This window comes from Bos indicus, chromosome 13, assembly GCF_029378745.1.
Source record: "Bos indicus isolate NIAB-ARS_2022 breed Sahiwal x Tharparkar chromosome 13, NIAB-ARS_B.indTharparkar_mat_pri_1.0, whole genome shotgun sequence".
Taxonomy (NCBI): Eukaryota; Metazoa; Chordata; class Mammalia; order Artiodactyla; family Bovidae; genus Bos; species Bos indicus.
In genome coordinates, this window is record NC_091772.1 from 41,930,932 (window position 1) to 41,953,784 (window position 22,853).

The window sequence follows — 22,853 nt, forward strand, 5'->3', positions numbered from 1 at the left end:
CATGGGAACCTCGTGGGCAGCAGAAAGGAGGAGGAGACTCCGGGCGCTCTGGGCCCCAACACACAGAGCCCTATCTACACCCACATGGGGAGCAGCCGCTTCGTTGCCTGCTTGGGATCACACGTGACAACCTCACAGCATCCAGAATGGAGGTGGTTCCACTGGTTTCCTAGAACAGGCTGCAGCTTGAGCCCAGGGGCTGCCAGCATTTCACCTAAGTGATTCAGCAAGTGTGCTTTTAAGCCAGGTGTTTTAAAGGCAGAGTGATTCTGTTGTGTTGATAATTCATCTCTGACCTTTTTTCTCTTAGCACTGGGCGCTGACCAGTTGCATGCCTCTTTTTCTTTGCTGCCTCCCAGTTCTAGATTAGCCATCGTCATGGGTTTTGGAGACTTGAAGAGCCCCGCTGGCCTCCAGGTGCTCAACAACTACTTGGCAGACAAGAGTTACATAGAGGGGTATGTGCCATCACAAGCAGATGTGGCAGTATTTGAAGCCGTCTCCGGCCCACCACCTGCCGACTTGTGTCATGCCCTCCGTTGGTATAACCACATCAAATCTTATGAGAAGGAAAAGGCCAGGCTGCCGGGAGTGAAGAAAGCTTTGGGCAAGTATGGCCCTGCTAATGTGGAGGACACCACAGAAAGTGGAGCTACAGATAGTAAAGATGATGATGACATTGATCTCTTTGGATCTGATGATGAGGAAGAAAGTGAAGAAGCCAAGAGGCTAAGAGAAGAATGCCTTGCTCAGTATGAGTCAAAGAAAGCCGAAAAACCAGCACTTGTCGCCAATCTTCCATCTTATTAGACGTGAAACCTTAGGATGATGAGACCGATATGGCAAAACTAGAGGAGCACGTCAGAAGCATTCAAGCAGACGGCTTGGCCTGGGGCTCTTCTGAACTAGTTTCAGTTGGGTATGGCATTAAAAAACTTCAAATACAGTGTGTAGTTGGAGACGACAAAGTTGGGACAGACATGCTGGAGGAGCAGATCACTGCTTTCGATGAGTATGTATAGTCTATGGATGTGGCTGCATTCAACAAGATCTAAAATCCATCATGGATCAGTGCCCTTAAGTAAAAGTTTGAAAGACAAATAATAATAATAATAATTCATCTCTGAGCCCCCCACCAAATTTTAAAAATGAAATGAAAGTCACTTAGTTGTGTCTGACTCTTTGTGACCCCGTGGACTATACAGTCCATGGAATTCTCCAGGCCAGAATCCTAGAGTGGGTAGTCTTTCCCTTCTCCAGGGGATCTTCCCATCCCAGGGATCAAACCCAGGTCTCCCGGTTTATGGGCAGATTCTTTACCAGCTGAGCCACCAGGGAAGCTCAAGCTCAAACTGGAGTCTCCTGCACTGTAGGTGGTTTCTTTACCAACTGAGTTATCAGGGAAGCCACCAAATTTAAAATGGTGACCAATTTTTAGGAATTAGATTGTCACACTGCAAAAGCAGCTGGTTCCACAAAATTCAGTAAAACAAATGTATTTTGATTTAACTCAGAGTTTCTAGTTATGAGTGTTGGGGTGCAGAAATATAGGTATTTCCTTCACTAGGAAACTGCATACTCGAGGTGTCGGTATAGCTTCATAGAGGACATGCAGATTTTCCCATATAGAGGTTTACTGTTGGGTTCTCCTCCCTGATCCTCAAAGACACAGTGGGTAGCAGACTTCATTCAGTTCAATACATCCTCAGGTCTAGGAGTCTGAATCAGCCCAGTCACAGGCACCCAGGGCACTCCACACCCCCAAAGACCTGCAGGGCAACTCCTGCCCCCACCCTAGATGATCTTGCTGGTCTTCCTGCCACTGACAGGCTGAGATGAGTAAGAGCAACCCTCTCGGAACCAGGCTGTCTTGCCCAAGTTCACACGTGGAGTGGTGATAGAGCAGGCTGAGTGATGGAGGAGACAGGGTGATGGAGGAGGCAGGAGTGATGGAGGAGACGGGGTGATGGAGGAGGCAGGAGTGATGGAGGAGACGGGGTGATGGAGGAGACAGGGTGATGGAGGAGGCAGGAGTGATGGAGGAGACAGAAATGAGGAGGAGACAGGAGTGAGGGAGGAGATGGGAGTGAGGGAGGAGATGGGAGTGATGGAGGAGATGAGAGTGATGGAGGAGATGGGAGTGATGGAGGAGACGGGGTGATGGAGGAGGTAGGAGTGATGGAGGAGACAGAAGTGAGGAGGAGACGGGAGTGATGGAGGAGATGGGAGTGATGGAGGAGACGGGAGTGATGGAGGAGACAGGGGTGGTGGAGGAGGTAAGGGTGAAGAAGGAGGATTTCCACCTAGACTTGGGAGTGGGGTGAGTAGGAACAATGGGTGACACTGTTATCTATTTCAACCAGTTGAACCACAAACCAGTGGAGACCATCAGGAAAAGGCAGCCACACCAGAGTCCTTTGCTTTCTCTGGGCCGCATTCCTCTGAGACACAACACACTAATTCTGTGTTCACATGATAACCTACACACACATGTGGCAGACTGATTCCTAGTGGCCCCAAACTACTAACAACCCAAATATCCTTCAATAAATGAATGGGTAAATGAACTGTGGTCTTACAATATCTTGAATAATACTTTGTAGTAACAGGGTAAAAACTACTGACACACACACATTAATCCCCAGAGACTGAAAAAAGCCAGTCCCAACGGTGGCATGCTGTGAGGTTCCACACGTAGATAACCTTGAAATGACAAAAAGGTGGGCAGTGAGGAATAGATTGCTGGCTTCAGAGGTCAAAAAGGGGAGGGACTGTGAAAAGACAGCAGGAGGTGTCCTTGTGATGCTGGAAAGACTCAGGTGCTGACTGCCTGAGAGTCAGAATCCTCCTGTGACTTGTCCTCTCATTCAGCAGGATGCAGCCATGGGGGAAATGACCCAGATGAGGACTCTAGGAGTCTTTCTGTATTGTTTCTTATAAACTGCATGTTAATCCATAAGGATCTCGAAATTAAAGGTGTAATTAAAAGAAAGGAGAGTGTCTTGGTCACGAGTTTTTCTACACCTCCAAGAGGACTGGACCAAAGGAGCTCCATCTCCCACTAGCCTCAGGGAAGTCAAACCCACCCACGCAGGTCCTCTGGCTTATGCCCTGGGTCGTAGGAGCCAAGGCTACATTTGTGCCCTGGCTCCAAGGCTGCAACCTTCAGAAGGACCAGGGATAAGGCCGTGGGGAAGTGTAGACCAGCCCTGTGTAGGGGCGGGCAGGGAACCATCATATGGGATTGTGTAACCACTATAGGGACCAGAGAGCAGCAGGGCCTCCATCAAAGATGTCCACTTGTCAGTACCAACACCGCTCCCCAGAGACTTTGTCTCCGAAAGGTTCCATCCAAGTGGTAACCCTCTACAGGGACAAAATAGCTCACTGTCTTCTAATATCCAGGGGCCCCAGCATTTTCTATAAAGGGCTGGATAGTAGATGTTTTCAGCCTTCTGAGCCATACAGACCACGTTGCAGCTACTTTATCTCTAGCTTGAAGCAGCCACAGATGTTAAGTAAACAATAAAGCATGGCCGTGTCCAATAGAACTTTATCTACAAAAGCAGGCCTCAGGCAGAATTTGGCCCACAGACTGTGGTTTGCACAACCCCACTTATATTTACATGAGACCTTTGCAGCTTACCCAGCCCGTCGGCTGCAGCCACTACCGCTGGGCCATGGGTCACTTTTAGCCGGCTCAGAGGTGGACCCCAAACCCGGGACAGCTGGGGCACAGGAGAGGACCTGGGATCGGGTGAAGGGAAGTTGAAGGCCCACTTAGATACCCCACATTGTCAGAACTTGAGAGCCAGTGGGACAAAGCCAGGAATGAGGTGGGGTGTTTCATCCATCAGCAAACAGTGGAAAAGGGCTTGTCTCCCTCTCCATCATGTCAGCTAAGGGTGAGGGTATTCTGCCAGGTTCTGACCTGTGCTGATGCTGGGGATCATGGATGGAGGCAAAAAATTCTTCCCTGGGGCAAGAGTCCAGATCTTCTCCCAGTGTGGGACCCACTTCCTGGCTGTGTAAGCTCAGAGCACTCACTCCCCAGGCAGCACAGCTGGAAACAGGGGGCTTCTCCCTGGAGTCATAGTTCCTTCACGCCTCGAAGAGCTTCCCTCCCAATTCAGCAGGCTGCTCTCTCTACCCAAGGAGATTGGGTCAAGGTGGCCACGTGTGGAGTCTCCCCTTAGGGAAAACTCCAAGCATTATTTTCATGCCCTACTTCTCCCAGAACTTTTGTCCAGCTTGGGCTTCTGTCTGGACTGAGGTCCCTGGAGAAGAAACAGAAGGACTTCTAAACCGTCTTGGGCACTGAGGTCCTTAGCTAAGGCAGACAAAGACCTCGGGAAATGACTCAAACTCCAGGAAGGAAGTTTAAAAAATAAAGAGGGAGCTCATTTAAAGCAAGAACAACAAAAAGAAAGAAAGGCAAGCTAACATAACAAGGAAGGCACATGACATCAGCACCATTTTCCTAGCAGTGATGCCAGCCCCCAACCTAAGTTGCTGGGTGAACTTGGCCATGGGAGGTGGGGGATGGAGTGGCCGAAGGTCCTTTCTGGGAATGTAGGAGAGGTGACTCCCTTGGTGCACTGTTATCTTTGTCAACTGAAAAAAAATTTAAAAATGAACCACCTAAAAGCTGAGAATTGAATTCTATTTAGGGCCAAAACTGAAGACTTATGCTCCTATGACAGCATCTCAGGTCACTCTGAGGGCCTGCTCTGAAGAAGTAAGGGAGGAGCCAGGTTATACAAGCATTTTTGCAACAAAAACTAGATAGTTGGACTATCAAAAGATTACTTTTGAAATCCAGATACCTCAGTTTAATGAATTGAGTACTTCTCTGTGTATGGGACAAAGGAGCCTGGCAGGGGTCTCAAGAGTGGGACACAACTTAGTGACTAAACCACCGTCACCACTGTGTATGGGAAGATGCAAGAGTCTGGGCTCAATATGGACACCAGCTTCCTGGAGCCAGCATCCCAGCACCTCAGCTACCCGGAGCCAGCACCCCAGCACCTCAGCTACCCGGAGCCAGCATCCCAGCACCTCAGCTACCTGGACCTGGTGTCCCAGCACCTCAGCTACCTGGACCTGGTGTCTCAGCGCCTCGGCTACCTGGAGCGGACATCCCAGCGCCTCGGCTACCTGGAGCAGGCGTCCCAGTGCCTCGGCTACCTGGAGCCGGTGTCCTGCACTTCTCCCTTCTTCATCCCCTTGCAGTGCACAGTTGGGGCAGCTGCAGTGGCTGATGGCTCAAAGGCCACAAAGTCTTTATTTACTGACAGGGCAGGTGACCTACTTGGTCCATGTCTCTTACTTGGGGTTGAAGCATCACTTACCCAGAGGGAGGGGCACATAGTGTAACTGAAATTGTAATTTTCATCAGCTGAGCCCATGAAACTAGCTCTCAGCTTGAGCAATAGGACATCCCCTGGAGGCCGTGGCATGGTGGCCCCCAACTCGGACAGTGTGGATGGTGACTGGGGGACTGTGGTAAGGTCTGTGGAGGCACCCAGGAGAGTTACCACCCTGCCCTGTGTCTGTGGGGCCCAGGTGTTGGACGTGGGTGAGTCACCTACGTGTCGACACTGTGTCCCACTCCTTGAAGATAGCACTGCTCTTAAATCCATTCATTCTATTGAGGAGATTTGGTTGTTTGGGGATTTTTTTGTGTGCGATCAGGGAGGGATGCATGGTTCTAGAGGCACCTTAACCACTGTGCCTCTTTAACAAGGGTGAGTCCCCAAGGGGGGCTGTGGCATCACCAGCTCCCAGATGCCCTGTCCCTTCCTTCTCTAGGAGGGGCGGGGGGGAAGTCTGGGGGAAGCCCAGACTTCCTCATCTTGTACTGGGCCAGCCCCGCATCCACTGACCCCTTATACCCCACAGAAGTCCTCCTTGTGCCCCTGCCTCTGTCCCAATTGCTGCAGCCTGACACCTCACTACACCCTGACACCTCACTACACCACGGGGCCTTGAGTTGAAATAGACAACATTGCCCTCCAGGAGCTCACAGACAGGTTAAGAAAATCAAAACAGAGTTTGAGAGATACAATTGGAGAAAAGGTGGCTAGAGTCTGGGGGAGGATGGGAAGGAGGTACATCAGGGAAATCCCAGAGTCTCAGACCTGAGCCAGGTTTCAAGGGATCACGCGGATGCTGACCAGGACACACCTGCCTCACTCAGGACCAGAAACAGCACAGAATTCTGGGTTCAGAATCAGGTCCAACCTTTGGAATAAAAAGGGGGTCGAGATGGTAGACTCAACCATGCTCCTTCCACTCTAAGGCAAGCCCGCCTTTGGGCTGCTGATGCAGGGTGAGAGGTGCAGGCGAGGAGCAGAGTTGAGCCATGGCACCTGGGACCTCAGTCCTGACAGGTGTGCTGCAGCCTGACGTCCAGGGGCTGCGCGTGGCCTCTGCCTCAAGACGCCACCAACAGACTGTCCTGCGTGTCCATCACGAGCCCTCTCACTGGCTGGGTGGCTTTTCCTGCCATCTCTTCTCCTTTCTGGAAGGTGTTCACCCACCTGTGGCACAAGAAGACTAAATAATCTCACCCCCAAGGACACCCATGCAAATGGTCCCCAGGCCCAGGTCCACGTCAATTTCCTGTGTGCTCACCTGGGGGAGCTCAGAGGACAGAGCCCTGCAGACACAAATCTGGAGGGCCTTTTCTGTGACGGTTTCTGTGTGATATGAGGGCCCCTCCCCGCTGGTCCTGTAGGGCCTCCTTCCCCCCACAGCTTGGAGTCAATCTGTGGAGGATGCTAGTGCCCACGTGATTCCCAAGTAGGATCCCACAGCTCCCACAGAGGTGCTTCTGTTTGTGGATGGATACCAAATTCAGTTGTTCAAAATGGGAGACCAAAAGGAGGGATATTTTTATGTGGCCATGATGCTGACGTCACTCTCTCTGTAGTTCAATCTTTAAGTAATTGTCTCTTCTCTAAAGCAGAGGGAGGCTTAGAGCTGTAGAAAACTGATGTAGGTAGGGAGAGAAGCTGGAATGAGGCTCCAGCCACCTCAACTTTTGAGAGGATCAATAATAGCACATCTGGTGAGGGACAGGGAGGCCTGACATGCTGCAGCCCATGGTATCTCAGAGTTGGACACGACTTGGCAACTGAACCATAACAACAAAACCTATTCTTTGGGCTTCCCAGTGGCAACAGTGGTAAAGAACCTGCCTGCCAAGGCAGGAGAAGTAAGAGATTTAAGTTCGATCCCTGGGTCCGAAAGATCCCCTGAAGGAGGAAATGGCAACCCACTCCACTATTCTTGCTTGGAGAATTCCCACGGACAGAGGAGCCTGGCAGACTTCAGTCCATGGCATCGAAAAGAGTTGGACATGACTGAAGCAACCTAGCATGCATGCATTCTGAAAAACTACCAAGTTTTAAAAATCGGATATAAACATACGCATGTGATTTGAAATTCTAGAAAAATTTTAAAAGATACAAAGAAGCGAGCTCCTTTTCTCCTCCAGAGCTTGGTCTTGGTCTCTGAGGCCCTGGAGGGAGCAAATGTTCCCAGGACAACGGTTCTCTCTTCAAAGATAAACATCTCCATATATGTGCAGTCCTGTCCTGCCCTAGTTTTGTCACTTAGAAACATGTCTTGGAGTTGTCCCTTATCAGCCCCACAGCCTTGACCCTTCTTCCCAAGCGTCATCCATGATCTAGTCTAGCACATTCCTCCTCCAGACCCTGAGAACTGCCTGTTTATCTGGGTGGGGAGGAGGGTGTCTGTTTTCCTACGGAGAGTTTGCTGTTTTTCTTACTGAAACGTAATACAAGTTTACAAAGTCACCGTGTGTGTGTGTGTGTGTGTGTGTGTGTGTGTGTGTGTGTGTGTGTGTACTTTTGTTTCTATTTGCCTTTGGACTGCATTTCTGGCATTGCTTTATTTCCAGAAAATTCTAATTTTATCTAATTAGAAATTTTTACCCATGTGTTTTTAATGACATCAAATTTGTGCCATGCTTAAAAGTGAAAGTCGCTCAGTTGTGTCCAACTCTTTGCGACCCCATGGACTATGCAGTCCAGGCCAGAATACTGGAGTGGGTAGCCTTTCCCTTCTCCAGGGGATCTTCCCAACCCAGGGATTAAACCCAGCTCTCCTGCACTGTGGGAAGATTCTTTACTGCCTGAGCCATAAAGAAAGCCCAAGAATATTAGAGTGGGTAGCCTATCCCTTCTCCAGGGGATTTTCTCTACCCAGGAATAGAACCAGGATCTCCTGCATCGCAGGCAGATTCTTTACCAACTGAGCTATGAGGGAAGCCCTGCTTAGATAGTTTTCCTTACCCATGCCCATTAAAAAAAAATGCTTCAATGTTCCCATATTTTCAGTAGTTTTATACTTTTACTTTTTACCTAAAGTTTTATTTTACATCTGGAATATATTTTAAATAATGGACTAAGTGAGAGATTCAGTTATATTTTTCCAGATGGTCATCTAGTTGTCTAATTTCATTTAAAGACCAAATCCTCCTGCTCTATTTATTCTAAATGCTATCTTTTTTATAAACTGAAGTCTCATGCTATTTGGGTCTAACTGTGTATGGGGTTCCCTTCCCTGGTCCACGTGTCTCTTCACCCCTACAAACACCACAGGGTTTACACCCTGTGGCTGCAGTATTTCAGGGCATCTGGACTTATGTATCTGAATCTGCTTGGGATCTGACTTCCCATTTTAATTCACTCTTCTTCTTTTTGGTAAGAACTTCCCATAGACAAAAGTCAGCTTATCTTGTTGAAACCAAATGATCTTTCTATTTTTATTTAGACAACAGTCACCATATAGATTAACTGGAGAAGTTTCCAGTTGATGATAAGGAGTTATCAAATCCCAGAAGATAGGATATGTGGTCGGAGTATCCTTTTTTCTTTGGTATTTAAGTTTTTGTCAGAAGGAACATGCACTTTGTTTTTTCTATGGTGTTTTAAAACCTTTCTGTAGTGCAGGTCAGGAAGCAACAGTTAGAACTGGACATGGAACAACAGACTGGTTCCAAATAGGAAAAGGAGTTCATCAAGACTGTATATTGTCACCCTGCTTATTTAACTTATATGCAGAGTACATCATGAGAAACTCTGGGCTGGAAGAAACACAAGCTGGAATCAAGATTGCCAGGAGAAATATCAATAACCTCTGATATGCAGATGACACCACCCTTATGGCAGAAAGTGAAGAGGAACTCAAAAGCCTCTTGATGAAAGTGAAAGTGGAGAGTGAAAAAGTTGGCTTAAAGCTCAACATTCAGAAAACGAAGATCATGGCATCCGGTCCCACCACTTCATGGGAAATAGATGGGGAAACAGTGGAAACAGTGTCAGACTTTATTTTTCTGGGCTCCAAAATCACTGCAGATGGTGACTGCAGCCATGAAATTAAAAGGCGCTTACTCCTTGGAAGGAAAGTTATGACCAACCTAGATAGCATATTCAAAAGCAGAGACATTACTTTGCCAACAAATGTCCGTCTAGTCAAGGCTATGGTTTTTCCTGTGGTCATGTATGGATGTGAGAGTTGGACTGTGAAGAAGGCTGAGCGCCGAAGAATTGGTGCTTTTGAACTGTGGTGTTGGAGAAGACTCTTGAGAATCCCTTGGACTGCAAGGATATCCAACCAGTCCATTCTGAAGGAGATCAGCCCTGGGATTTCTTTGGAAGGAATGATGCTAAAGCTGAAACTCCAGTACTTTGGCCACCTCATTCGAAGAGTTGACTCATTTAAAAAGACTCTGATGCTGGGAGGGATTGGGGGCAGGAGGAGAAGAGGACAACAGAGGAAGAGATGGCTGGATGGCATCACTGACTCGATGGACGTGAGTCTGGGTGAACTCCGGGAGTTGGTGATGGACAGGGAGGCCTGGCGTGCTGCGATTTATGGGGTCGCAAAGAGTTGGACACGACTGAGCGACTGATCTGATCTGATCTGATCTGTAGTGCTATCATAATTGGAATGTTTTTTCATTTTATTTTCTGGCTGGTTTTAGTTTTTATAAAGTTACTGATTTTTGCAAAGTAAACATGTAACCAGACACCTGACTGGTCGGTTTGTTACTTCTTATAATTGTTCAGTTGATTCTCCTTGTCTTTCATCTGCAAAATGCAATGATTACACCTCCTGTCTTACAGGTTTGAACTCAGTGCGCTCCTCTGGAGAATCACCCTAACGGGATCTTCAAGAGTATGCCATATGACATGGTGTCCCCATAGAGCTGTCCTATTCCAGGCTTTAATGGAAAAGTTCCTAGCTTCTTACCACTAAGCATGTTTTTTATCACAGTTTTATCATGTGGTGAAAGTAAATGTCTATTATTGAACTGATTTTAAAAATCAGAAACACATTGAACTTTAGCAAACATTTCCTTGACCTCAAAGGAAATGATGGTACATCTTTCTCCCCTTTGACTAAGCAGAAGATATGCTGGCAGAGTCCCATTCATATTTCCTTCTGGTGGGCAAGCCATCTGCAGAGAATGTGGTTGGCCAAGGGCTCACAGCTGCCCCCCACCCTGAGAATGGCCCTCAGCAACTGCCTGCAGGCCCTTTCGCCCAGAGATCCCTGGGAGGCAGGGGCCCACAGTCTTGCTGGTCTGTAAGGGTGACAAGAAGCCCAACTTCTGCCCTCCTGTTGAGGCTGGCAGTGTGGTATAAATCATGCTCCAGAGCCCCAGCTGGACCTGAGGGACCCCTCTTGGCTTAGTTGCTCCCTGCCTGCCCCCGCCCCCTCAGCCTTCTCCTGGGACCTCCCCGCTGGAAGTACCTGCTAGGAATCCTTGCCTCAGGCTCTGCATCCAGGGAACCCACCGTGGGCAGGCTTAGAGAAAGTTGTGGGAATGGTAACTGACGTTCTAACCGGATCCAAATTGCATTTTGAGGGGGAACCCTACTTGGTGGGATTTACTGTCTTTAATGCATTCCTTGGTTGTATTGCTAACATTTCACTTATGACATTTCCATCAATAATCATAAGGAGATCCATTTCTAATTTTCTTCTTGTGTTTTCTCAGGATCTGCTTTCACAGGTACTGAACAAAAATACACATGAAGTTTTCTTTTTTTAATTGACTTAGAACATTTTAAAGGGCACTGAAATGGCCTGTTACTTGAATTTGAGTTTCATGCAATTTCAAAGAATTCATTTGGACCTGGGTGGGGAGGCATAGGCCTTTGTGTCCAACTCTTTGCCACCCCATGGACTATGCAGTCCATGGAATTCTCCAGGCCAGAATACTGGAGTGGGTAGCCTTTCCCTTCTCCAGGGGATCTTCCCAATCCAGGGATTAAACCCTGGTCTCCTGCATTGTGGGCAGATTCTTTACTGGATGAGCCACAAAGAAAGCCCAAGAACATTAGAGTGGGTAGCCTATCCCTTCTCCAGGGGATTTTCTCTACTCAGGAATCGAACCGGGGTCTCCTCTTTACCAACTGAGCTGAGGGAAGCCCTGCAACTGTCTCAGTTGCTCCTTGGTAGCCCATCTGGTTAGATGTTCTATTCCTTTGAGGTTAGAAATATTCTTTTCTAGATAAGAAATACACAAATTCTCTGTGTATTTCTAGAGTAACACCCATTTTATTCACTCACATGGAGTTAAAATATTCTCTCAAAATTAATTTTCTTTCCTCGGCTCCTATGGTTAGTTTCTCATCTCATATACTTTTCCTTTTTGTGCTTTCTTCTTTATCCTCCTGCTGTGAGAGTAGTTTTGCTGTGTGTGTTTATTTTTTAGTATGTGAAAATGCAAATAGTATAGAAAAGAACAAAGTAAAAATCACCCCAAATCTCATCCCTCTGAGATGATACTATTAATAATTTGGTGGGAATGTCCCTGGTAGTCCAGTGGTTAGGAATCTACCTTGCAATGCAAGGGATGCAGGTTCAATCCCTGGTCAGTGAGCTAAGCCCACACAGCAAAGCTACTGAGCCCAGGAGTTCTAGAGCCCTTGCGCTGCAACTAGAGAACCCACATGCCACAGCTAGAGAAAGTCCAAGAACCACAATGAAGAGCCCAAGCGCTGCAACAAAAACCCAGTGCAGCCAAAATAAAGTAAAATCATCATGATGATTTGGTGACTTCTCTTCATTTTCTGTTTAGGCTTCCATGCCTGCAGATAGATGCCGTCAACACAAGCTGGATGATATCGATGCTATTTTAATTGTAGCTTCCATTCATATGTAAAAGAGGAGTATTTTGTTTTGTTTATCTCTTTTTTTCTCACTTCCCTTCTCTCTCTCTCACACACACACAAACATAGATTTTCACTAAATTCCAAAGTTAGTGAGTTAGGTTCCAACATTGTTGTTTGGGGTTCTTAGTGCTTTCGTTTCTTCAAAGGTGGGGTTCCCTGACACTCGTTTTCCTTACTGTTTTCGTTGATTTGGAGGGAGCAGGACAAAGCTGCTGTTATTCTGACATCTTTACAGGGAAGACTCTTGCATCTATCCTCATGGCGACTATAACAAATTAGCACAAATTTAGTGTCGGAAAACGACACAGGTATGTTGATGTACTGTTCGGGGAGTTAAAACCAAGATGTGGTCAGGGCTGTATTTCCTCCAGAGTATCCAGGAGAACGACCTCCTTGTCTATCCAGCTTCTAGATATGTGCATTCCTCAGCTCAGGGCTCTTCCATCCTTTCAGAGCCAGTCATGGGGATTCAGTGTTTCTCCAACCATGTCGTCCTCACTCTGACCGCTGCCCCCCACCCCCACCGCACACACACACACACCCCTCCCTCTCTCACTTATAAGGATCCTTGTGATGCCACTGCACCCTCTGGTTTATCCACATTAATGAACTCCCCACCATGTCATCAGCTGTTCAGCGACCTTAATTCACCTGCAGTGCTCACCCTTTGCCATGTAACAATACTCCCAGGTATTGTTACATGGCGTCCCGATGAAGATGTCCTTCTCTCGGAGCCTTATTTGCTGACAACATTTCCCAAACATTTTTCCCCAAATCTACTCGCTCACACCCTGGGATTTACTCCTGTGCCCTGACATACACTGAGCTGCATTTGGCAGCCGGTGTGAGCAGGGGACCCATCAGAGACATGATAAGGGAGGGACATAGTCTACAGGGAGTGACATTCCCAGGTCTGAGGTTTGCACAAAAGGGGAAGCCCCCCCACCCCACAAACAGAAGGTTTGCTTGGGCCTCCCTCTCCTTCAACCCCCTCAACACCCACATTAGGTCACTATTTTCCTCACACTCGTGGTGAAGGGACTGAGGTCCACAAAGGTTCAGGGTCATGGAGACGCCGCCAGGAATAGAGAGTCTGGGCTCGCAGCCCCCACATCCTGAGTTCCCCAGTGTGCTGGAAATACCCTGGGAAGTTACCTCCGGAGAACGTGGCAGGAAACCGCTCCTCTCCCCTTATCAAGCCTCTCAGCCAGTCTCCAAATATGGCAGGGGGCAGGGACGCACTCACAGGTTCTGTTACAAAAGGAAGCGTCCTCTCAGATTGCCAGCTCTCTGTATATAGCACAGAGCAGGGCCCCCCCCGCACACCATCCGACATCCAGTGCTGTGCTCAGGGCAGGCGGGGGTGGGGGCACCCAGCTTGCTCACCCATCCAGCAAGTAAGCACTGAGCTCCCGAGGTGGTTACCTGCTGATAACACAGTCCTGTCCACTACAGAGGAAGACAGCTAGTGCCTTTCTGAGGTGGGGAAACCAGGGAGATGCATCCACCCAGGGGTCCGCCCTGCAGCCAGCCATGCCTCGAAAGTCACGCCCACAAGGACAGACCCCTCTCAGCCCTTCCCTTGGCCTCCTTGTCTGTCTCTGCCCATGGAGATGCCACCTTCCACTTTTTTTAAGCTACTCACCGTTCGTAGCTTAAATGCCAGGCATCATGCTAAAAACATCAGTGATTCTATGGTTTCCTTTCATCTAAACGGTGAAGGTGGGATATTCTCACAAGGCAGAGCTGTGGGAAAGATACTCAAAGAAACCGAACCCTGAAGTCATAGAAGTCTCCCCATCATTACGGAAAGACACTCACTCATTGGGAGGTGCTGCCCAAATGGAGGGTTCTGTACAGACACATGGTTAACAATCTCAGAAAAATTTAGAGATGATCACCTGGCAGAAACCTGTTCCCAGCTCATCTCTGAGAACCAAGGCTGACCATGGAGGCACTGCCCCCTTATATGCCTGTGCCTGGGGCTCCACCATTTAGTGGGCTGCTTCTGCTGTCTCCCCAAAGAGCGACGGGTCAGAGAAAGGGACCATTCCACTCAGAGCCTGTGTCCCCACCTCTAGGTCGCGCTCTGGACCTGGGGCTGGGTGGGCTCTTGCCTGGCCGGGCCATCCTTATAGGGGAATAGCCCTGGGTGTGTGCACTCTGACCCTCAAAGGGTAACCACAGCTGTTTTCAGGGTGTTTGTGGGCAGGGTCTGCACATGTAGGCATGAGGTAGGAGATAGATGGGCCTCTGGACTGGACAGCTGGTGCTTGTCAAATGGCAGCTTTGTTCTCCCCCAGACACTCCAAGAACAAAGCTAAGGCAGAAGTGAGCTCTACTGAAGTAAAGCGATAAGATGATCACCTCTGAGGCCAAGGAAACGTCCCTGACTGCACAAGCACAAAAAGACTCTCTGGGGATCAAAAAGGAGGGGGCACCACCCCACAATCAGTGATGCCAAGACTCCCATAGGCGTCTATGGTGGAATCCATCTTAGCAAAAAGATGCACACTGCTGTTGGGCAGGGTCCTAGAACAGGTCAGATGCGGGAAAAGAAACCAGATAACTGGTCAAAGGGAAACAAAGACCCAGAAGAACTGACCTGTATAAGTGATATAAGCCCCTCTTCACGACCTCCCCCTCATTAGGGAGGACGCACACCCTCTTTCTCACCAGGTGTATACTTCTGCCTGATTCTGTCTTAAATAAACTATTTCTCTGTATGCTTTCCCAGTGTTAGGCTGTACCTCTGATAATAAACTTTGAATTTGTTTCTACAGTGTTTGCCTCCTTGAGACATTCTTGCCTTTAAACAGGAGAAAAAGTCAGGAAACTTTACATCTAGCCTCTGTCCCCTGATGGCCTAGTGGCTAGGATTCCAGGTTTTCATTCAGGCTACCCAGGTTCAATTTCTGGGCAGGAAACTAAGATCTGCCTTCACGACCACTCACTGCTGTCTCTCCTTGAGACCCAGCAGGCTGATTGTCACGCAGGTGCACGCAAGAGCCCAGGAGGTGCAGGAAAGCTGGGATTGAGAAGGGTGGGGAGGCCGTGGGCCAGGTCAAGTTCCACCCAGAAATGTGGAGGGAGGGGTCTAGCAGATCTATATTCAGTCCTGAGTTCCCTAGAACATTAGGAAGGCAAACTTTTCAAGGTAGCAAAATAATCCATGTTTTATTCAACAGTTTGCTAGCTCAAGTTAAGAATTTTAAATATTTAAGCCTTCAGTAAATTGCCTGACCATCTCTGGGGCCAGCTGAGAACAAGGTGGCTGGGGTGTCAGGAGCAGGTGATGGGAGCTCAGAGGGGTGTTGGAGTTCAGAAACCCCAGAGCACACCCGACAAGCTCGCCCAGGCTGGCGGGCACCGGGCCCTAGTGGCAGCCCCTGCTCCCCAGGAGCTCACCTCCCCAGCTCTGGAACCACCTTGGCTTGTGACTCCGCGGTAACAACATAGCCGGTTTCAGAGACAGTTTTCCTCGGAAACATCACTGTGAGTGAGAAGGCTGGCATCTCCAGAGCTAAGGAGAGAGTTAGTCTGCGCAAACCAGCTGGAGCTGATGATCACGGCGCACAGGATCAAGATAGGTCACTGGGACCGATGCATGAGGCCTGGAGGCTGCGATCTCAGGAGTGAGTGGCCAAGTCCATAGTGGCTGCAGACCTCTGCCTCCGACAGAACTTCCAGGATGACTCAGGGTTCCTCTTGGCTTATCAACAGCACCCATGTGGTCCCTCCATTGTTGGATGGCTCAACCTTGCTTTGTCTAGTCCTATTTGAAAACAACTCGCTTCTGGACTTCCCTGGTCATACAGTGGGTAGGAATCCACCTAGCGATGCAGGGGACACAGATTCGATCCCTGGTCTGGGAAGATTCCACATGCCACGGAGCAACTAAAGCCTGTGTGCCACAACCACTGAAGCCCTTGTGCCTAGAGCCTCTGCTCTGCAACAAGAGAAGTCACCTGAATGAGAAACCTGTGCACCGCAATGAAGGGTAGACCCTGCTCGCCAAAGAGCCTTCAGCAGCAATGAAAACCCAGTGCAACCAAAAAAAAAACCTAACTCATAAGACTGACAAAGATAAATAGCATATGATATTGCTTATAAGTAGCATTTTTTTAAAAAAAGATACAAGTGGATTTGTTTCCAAAGCTGAAAGAGACTCACAGACTCAGAAAACAAACTTATGGTTTCCAAAGGAAAAAGGAGGGTGGGGAGAGGAATAAGTTAGGAGTATCAGTTCAGTTCAGTTGCTCAGTTGTGTCTGACTCTTTGCGACCCCATGAATCGCAGCACGCCAGGCCTCCCTGTCCATCACCAACTCCCGGAGTTCACCCAGACTCATGGCCATCGAGTCAGTGATGCCATCCAGCCCTCTCTTCCTCTGTCGTCCCCTTCTCCTCCTGCCCCAAATCCCTCCCATCATCAGAGTCTTTTCCAATGAGTCAACTCTTCACATGAGGTGGCCAAAGTACTGGAGTTTCAGCTTTAGCATCATTCCTTCCAAAGAACACCCAGGGCTGATCTCATTCAGAATGGACTGGTTGGATATCCTTGCAGTCCAAGGGACTCTCAAGAGTCTTCTCCAACACCACAGTTCAAAAGCATCAATTCTTCGGCGCTCAGTCTTCTTCACAGTCCAAATCTCACATCCAGACATGACTACTGGAAAAACCATAGCCTTGACTAGACGGACCTTTGTTGGCAAAGTAATGTCTCTGCTTTTGAATATGCTATCTAGGTTGGTCATAACTTTCCTTCCAAGGAGTAAGCGTCTTTTAATTTCATGGCTGCAGTCACCATCTGCAGTGATTTTGGAGCCCAAAAAAATAAAGTCTGACACTGTTTCCACTGTTTCCCCATCTATTTGCCATGAAGTGATGGGACCGGATGCCATGATCTTCGTTTTCTGAATGTTGAGCTTTAAGCCAACTTTTTCACTCTCCTCTTTCACTTTCATCAAGAGGCCTTTTAGTTCCTCTTCACTTTCTGCCATAAGGGTGGTGTCATCTGCATATCTGAGGTTATTGATATTTCTCCCGGCAAGCTTGATTCCAGCTTGTGCTTCTTCCAGTCCAGCGTTTCTCATGATGTACTCTGCATATAAGTTAAATAAGCAGGGTGACAATATATAGCCTTGATGTACTCCTTTTCCTATTTGGAACCAGTCTGTTGTTCCATGTCCAGTTCTAACTTTTGCTTCCTGACCTGCATACAGATTTCTCAAGAGGCAGATCAGGTGGTCTGGTATTCCCATCCCTTTCAGAATTTTCCACAGTTTATTGTGATCCACACAGTCAAAGGCTTTGGCATAGTCAGTAAAGCAGAAATAGATGTTTTTCTGGAACTCGCTTGCTTTTTCCATGATCCAGTGGATGTTGGCAATTTGATCTCTGGTTCCTCTGCCTTTGATCTCTGGTTCCTCTGCCTCTAAAACCAGCTTGAACATCAGGAAGTTCACGGTTCACATATTGCTGAAGCCTGGCTTGGAGAATTTTGAGCATTACTTTACTAGCATGTGAGATGAGTGCAATTGTGCGGTAGTTTGAGCATTCTTTGGCATTGCCTTTCTTTGGGATTGGAATGAAAACTGACCTTTTCCACGCCTGTGGCCACTGCTGAGTTCTCCAAATTTGCTGGCATATTGAGTGCAGCACTTTCACAGCATCATCTTTTAGGATGTGGAATAGCTCAACTGGAATTCCATCACCTCCACTAGCTTTGTTCATAATGATGCTTTCTAAGGCCCACTTGACTTCACATTCCAGGATGTCTGGTTCTAGGTCAGTGATCACACCATCGTGATTATCTGGGTCTTGAAGATCTTATTTGTACAGTTCTTCTGTGTATTCTTGCCATCTCTTCTTAATATCTTCTGCTTCTATTAGGTCCATACCATTTCTGTCCTTTACTGAGCCCATCTTTGCATGAAATATTCCCTTGCTATCTCTAATTTTCTTGAAGAGATCTCTAGTCTTTCCCATTCTGTTGTTTTCCTCTATTTCTTTGCACTGATCGCTGAAGAATGCTTTCTTATCTCTTCTTGCTATTCTTTGGAACTCTGTTTTCAGATGTTTATATCTTTCCTTTTCTCCTTTGCTTTTCACTTCTCTTCTTTTCACAGCTATTTGTAAGGCCTCCCCAGACAGCCATTTTGCTTTTTTGCATTTCTTTTCCATGGAGATGGTCTTGATTCCTGTCTCCTGTACAATGTCATGAACCTCATTCCATAGTTCATCAGGCACTCTATCTATCAGATAGGCCCTTAAATCTATTTACTGTATATAAAATAGATAACCAACAAGGACCTACTGTATACCACAGGGAACTATATTTTTTATAATAACTTATAAGGGAAGAGAATCTTAAGAATATATATGTTATTTATATTCATATATAATTGAATCATCTTGCTGTATACCTGAATCTAATGTGATACAGTAAATCAACTATACTTCAAATAAAACACACACACACACACACAGCTCACTTTATGAAAAATCTTCCCTGATGGTGGAACTCAGCCTGGTGTCTTCATGGAAACACATTTCCTTCTGTGAATGTTTCTTGTGTGATTGACACGGTTCCCCCAGATCCCTCTTAGTCCGCTAATTCTGTAGCTAAGGCCATGATTTCTTGGTTGAACTAAAGTTACTAAATCAACAAGACAGAATCACATTGATTTTATAGCCTCATGCCTCACATTTTAGGAATGTTCCCCCTGGGAAATGTGTCAGAGGCTCTCAAACACTGGAATGCTTGTGAATGACTAGAGTGGGTCCTTCAGAGAAGCCTGGCCTCCACCTCAGTCTGCATCTCCAGGCAGATGCCTGGCACCTGCCGGTCCAATCAGTACTGCAGGGGATTCTGACTGAAGCCACCTGGGGACAATGCAGGGCAATGCCACTGACAGCAGCACCTCCAGAGCTTATAAAGTGTCCAGAGGGAGGGGGTGGAGGCACGTCTGGGGGACAAAGATCTGTGTTTTTGAAGAGAGGTGAAAGGAGAAAGTTTGTACTGGGTAACAAAGGATTATTTGGTTCTAAAGTAAGTGCTAAGATTAAAGATTTCAGAAGCATTAAGTCTCATGATCTAAGTTCATAAAGATACTAAAAACCAACTTGAAACAATGAATCTACTAGACATTGGTGGATAGACCATGGTTCCAACAGCAAGGAGTGAATTCTGCAACAGTCTGGGTCAGCTTGGACGTTCATTCCTCCCCACTCGAGCCTATGGATGGAACCACAGCCCCAGCCAACACCTTGACAGCAGCCTGGGGGCCCTGAGCAGACTCCTGACCACAGACACAGAGAGGAAAATGTGAACATACGTCGCTGGAAGCGGTTAAGTTTGTAGTAACTTGCTACCCAGTTGGGTTCAGTTCAGTCACTCAGTCATGTCCAACTCTTTGCGAACCCATGGACTGCAGCACACAAGGCCTCCCTGTCCATCACCAACTCCTGGAGTTTACTCAAACTCATGTCCATTGAGTAGGTGATGCAATCCAACCATCTCATCCTCTGTCATCCCCTCCTCCTCCCGCCTTCAATCTTTCCCAGCATCAGGGTCTTTTCAAATGAGTCAGTTCTTCAAATCAGGTGGCCAAAATATTGGAGTTTCAGCTTCAGCATCAGTCCTTCCAATGAATATTCAGGACTGATTTCCTTTAGGATGGACTGGTTGGATCTCCTTGCAGTCCAAGGGACTCTCAAGAGTCTTCTCCAACACCACAGTTCAAAAGCATCAATTCTTTGGCACTCAGCTTTCTTTATAGTCCAACTCTCACATCCATACATGACTACTGGAAAAACCATAGCTTTGACTAGACAGACATTTGTTGGCAAAGTAATGTCTCTGCTTTTTAATATGCTCTCTAGGTTGGTCATAGCTTTTCTCCTAAGGAGCAAGTGTCTTTTAATTTCATGGTTGCAGTCACCATCTGCAGTGATTTTGGAGCCCCCAAAAATAAAGTCAGCCACTGTTTCCATTGTTTCCCCATCTATTTCCCATGAAGTGATGGGACCGGATGCCATGTTCTTAGTTTTCTGAATGTTGAATTTTAAGCCAACTTTTTCACTCTCCTCTTTCACTTTCATCAAGAGGTCTTTTAGTTCCTCTTCACTTTCTGCCATAAGGGTGGTGGCATCTGCATATCTGAGGTCATTGATATTTCTCCCGGGAATCTTGATTCCAGCTTGTGCTTCCTTCAACCCAGCGTTTCTCATTATATACTCTGCATATAAGTTAAATAAGCAGGGTGACAATATACAGCTTTGACGTACTCCTTTCCCTGGAGTACGTACTCCTTTCCCTGGAGTTTTCCTTGGAACCAGTCTGCTGTTCCATGTCCAGTTCTAACTGTTGCTTCCTGATTTCTCAGGAGACAGGTCAGGTGGTCTGGTATTCCCATCTCTTTCAGAAATTTTCCACAGTTTGTTGTGGTCCACACAGTCAAAGACTTTGGCATAGTCAATAAAGCAGAAATAGATGTTTTTCTGGAACTCTCTTGCTTTTTTGATGATCCAACGGATGTTGGCAATTTGATCTCTGGTTCCTCTGCCTTTTCTAAATCCAGCTTGATCATCTGGAAGTTCACAGTTCACATACTGCTGAAGCCTGGCTTGGAGAATTTTGAGCATTACTTTACTAGCGTGTGAGATGAGTGCAATTGTGGGGTAGTTTGAGTATTCCTTGGCATTACCTTTCTTTGGAACTGGAATGAAAACTGACCTTTTCCAGTCCTGTGGCCACTGCTGAGTTTTTCAAATACGCTGGCATATTGAGGGCAGCACTTTTAGAGCATCATCTTTTAGGATTTGAAATAGTTCAACTGGAATTGCATCACCTCCACTAGCTTTGTTCATAGCGATGCTTCCTAAGGTCCACCTGACTTCGCATTCCAGGATGTCTGGCTCTAGGTTGGTGATCACACCATCGTGATTATCTGGGTCATGAAGATCTTTTTTGTATAGGTCTTCTGTGTATTCTTGCCACCTCTTCTTAATATCTTCTGCTTCTGTTAGGTCCATACCATTTCTGTCTTTTCTTGTACCCATCTTTGCATGAAATCTTCCCTTGGTATCTCTAATTTTCTTGAAGAGATCTCTAAACTTTTCCATTCTATTGTTTTCCTCTATTTCTTTGATCACTGAGGAAAGCTTTCTTATCTCTCCTTGCTATTCTTTGGAACTCTACATTCAAATGGGTATATCTTTCCTTTTCTCCTTTGCTTTTCACTTCTCTTCTTTTCACAGCTGTTTGTAAGGCCTCCTCAGACAGCCATTTTTCTTTTTTGCATTTCTTTTTCTTGGGGATGATCTTGATCCCTGCCTCCTGTACAATGTCACGAACCTCTGTCCATAGTTCTTCAGGCTCTCTGTCTATCAGATCTAATCCTTTGAATCTATTTTCACTACCACTTCCACTTTGTAAGGGATTTGATTTAGGTCATACCTGAATGGTTTAGTGGTCTTCCCTACTTTCTTCAATTTAAGTCCAAATTTGGTAATAAGGAGTTCATGGTCTGTGCCACAGTCAGCTCCCAGTCTTGTTTTTGCTGACTGTATAGAACTTCTCCATCTTTAGCTGCAAAGAATATAATCAATCTGATTTCGGTGTTGACCATCTGATGATGTCCATGTGTAGAGTCTTCCCTTGTGTTGTTGGAAGAGGGTGTTTGCTATGACCAGTACATTCTCTTGGCAAACCTCTATTACCCTTTGCCCTGCTTCATTCTGTATTCTAAGGCCAAATTTTCCTGTTACTCTGGGTATTTCTTGACTTCCTACTTTTGCATTCCAGTTCCCTATAATGAAAAGGACATCTTTTGGGGATGCTAGTTCTAGAAAGTCTTATAGGTCTTCATAGAACCATTCAACTTTAGCTTTTTCAGCATTTCTGGTCAGGGCATAGACTTGGATTACTATGATGTTGAATGGTTTGCCTTGGAAACAAACAGAGATCATTCTGTCATTTTTGAGATTGCATTCAAGTACTGCATTTCGGACTCTTTTGTTTACTATGATGGCTACTCCATTTCTTCTAAGGAATTCTTGCCCACAGTAGTAGATATAATGATCATATGAGTTAAATTCACCCATTCCAGTTCATTTCCTAAATTGTCTGATTCCTAAAATGTTCACTCTTGCCATCTCCTGTTTGACCACTTCCAATTTGCCTTGATTCATGGACCTAACATTCCAGGTTCCTATGCAATATTGCTCTTTATAGCATCAGACTTTACTTCCATCACCAGTCACATCCACATCTGGGTGTTGTTTTTGCTTTAGCTCTGTCTCTTCTTCTTTCTGGAGTTATTTCTCCACTGATCTCCAGTAGCACATTGAACACCTACCAACCTGGGGAGTTCATCTTTCATTATTCTATCTTTTTGCCTTTCATACTGTTCATGGGTTCTCAAGGAAAGTATCAGATCAGATCAGATCAGATCAGTCATTCAGTTGTGTCTGACTCTTTGAGACTCCATGAATCACAGCACGCCAGGCCTCCCTGTCCATCACCAACTCCCAGAGTTCACTCAAACTCATGTTCATCGAGTCAGTGATGCCATCCAGCCATCTCTTCCTCTGTCGTCCCCTTCTCCTCCTGCCCCCAATCCCTCCCAGCATC

The 22,853-nt window shown here is 46.8% G+C and overlaps 1 pseudogene; it reads left to right on the plus strand.

Annotated features, from left to right (window-relative positions):
- The first annotated feature begins 339 nt into the window (after positions 1 to 339).
- On the plus strand, positions 340 to 1,094 carry LOC109567733 (elongation factor 1-beta pseudogene; annotated as a pseudogene).
- Positions 1,095 to 22,853: the final 21,759 nt, after the last annotated feature.